The sequence below is a fragment of the Miniopterus schreibersii genome (assembly GCF_964146895.1).
Source record: "Miniopterus schreibersii genome assembly, chromosome: 16".
Classification (NCBI taxonomy): domain Eukaryota; kingdom Metazoa; phylum Chordata; class Mammalia; order Chiroptera; family Miniopteridae; genus Miniopterus; species Miniopterus schreibersii.
The window spans coordinates 34363237-34365128 of record NC_138116.1 but is presented as its reverse complement, the minus strand read 5'-3'; positions in this window follow the sequence as shown (position 1 = coordinate 34365128).

Below are 1892 nucleotides of genomic sequence, written 5' to 3'. Positions count from 1 at the left end.
CAGGCACTATGCCAGATGCTTCCTATGACTTATTTCATTTCACCGTCCCAGCAGCCTTGAGAAGCAGGTTTATTTCCATCTTACAGATGAGGCAACTGAGGTTCAGGGAAGCTAAGGCACTTGCCAGATCTTACAGCAAACAGTGGACCTGGGATATTCCAACTCAGGGGACCTGGACCCCAAAGCCCAGGGGGAGGGGGTGGATTCCATTTTTCAACTAAAGGAACCTGGAACTCGGGGGACAGCTCCTTCTGCCTGATTTCTCCCTGGTAGCATTTCATTAGTGTCCTTCTCTTAAGGGGATGCTCAGAATTATTCTCCAGCCAGTGACGTTTCCTTCCCTTACCTGGCCTACATGGGGACCCCGAGATGCTTATCAAATGCCCAGAGGGGGCCCAGTTGGGCCTGGCTCAACGGTTGAGCATCAACCTATGACCCAGGAGATCATGGTTCGATTCCCAGTCAGGGCACGTGCCCTGGTTGAGGGCTTGATCCCCAGTAGGGGGCATGCAGGAGGCAGCTGATCAATGATTCTCTCATCATTGATGTTTCTTTCTCTCTCTCTTCCTCTCCCTTCCTCTCTCTTTGAAATGAATAAAGATGTATTTAAAAAAAAATGCCCAGAGGGGATCTCAGTGCTCCAAACCTAATGTTCCCAGCCAACGAGCTGCCACCTGGGGAAAGTGTGGTCTCCTTGATTGGCAGCAGAGAAGGGTGTGAGCCCAGGCTGCTGCTAGTCCTCCTGTCTGATGGACCACCAGGTCTGCCTGTGGGGGGGTGGCCAGGGTAGACATGGTGGATGGGGCTCTGTCCAGCTGTGCTCACCTGCTCTGTCTCACGGATCCTGGGCATTCACCATTCCCCTGTGCAGGGGCCGTGTCTTTCCCAGATGTATCTTCTGCATGCTCAGTCACCCATTTATTCAGCAAACACATATCAAGTTCCTGATAGGTGCCAGGCTTTGTGCTCACCCTGGAAACACCAGGAAAAAATGCAAGTCCCTGTCTTCAAGGTGCTATGGTCTGGAGGAGAAACACACAGGCAATTACAGGGCCCTCGTGGTTTCTTTTGTTACACAAGGAGTCAGAGGAAGCCACAGAGAGACAGAGACCATGGACTAACTTTACCCAGGAGGTAAGAAAGGATTTACAAAGAGCATGGCCTTCGATCTGGGGAAAGAAATGTGCAGAGAAGAATTAACATAGTGAGCCTGAAGCTGCTATCACTAGAAGGGCTTGCTTGCAAGGTTTGTCCTTGGCTAGAGTCTTGGAACTTGGCTTTTGAAACATCCCCTAACTGGTAAAGCTGCTATGCTGTGACCAGACAGTACAAACATTGTGTTTTATGTGGAGCACTTGCTTTCTTTGGGGGAGTCTGAAACTTTGGTAGTTTCTAGGCAAAGAATGCCCATGTGATCAGCCCCCAGTAAAAACCCTAACCTTTGAGTCTCAAACATGCTTGCGTGGCAGGAACACTGCACACACGTGGCTGCGTTCTCACTGCTGAGCATGGAGCACGCCCGGCGTGGCCGCTCGCAGGAGGGTGAGCGTAGGAGGCTGTGCGTGAATTTCTCCAGGCCTCATCTGATGGCTTTTTCTTTGTTGTTCTTATGTGCGTCCTTTCACTACACAGTGGTGCCTCAGTTTTCGAACATCTCTGTGGATAAACCCAAAGGTAAATGCTTCGGTTTTCGAACACGCCTCGGAAGTCGAACATGCCCCACAGCTTCGGCTGAGGGCAAGATCCCGAGGCCCAGCTGTCGGCTGTGGATCCTTCGGTTTTCGAACCTTTCAGAACTCAAATGGTCTTCGGGAACGGATCACATTTGAAAACCAAGGGACCCCTGTAATAAACTATAGCCATGAGGACAATTGTATGCTGAGTCCCATGAG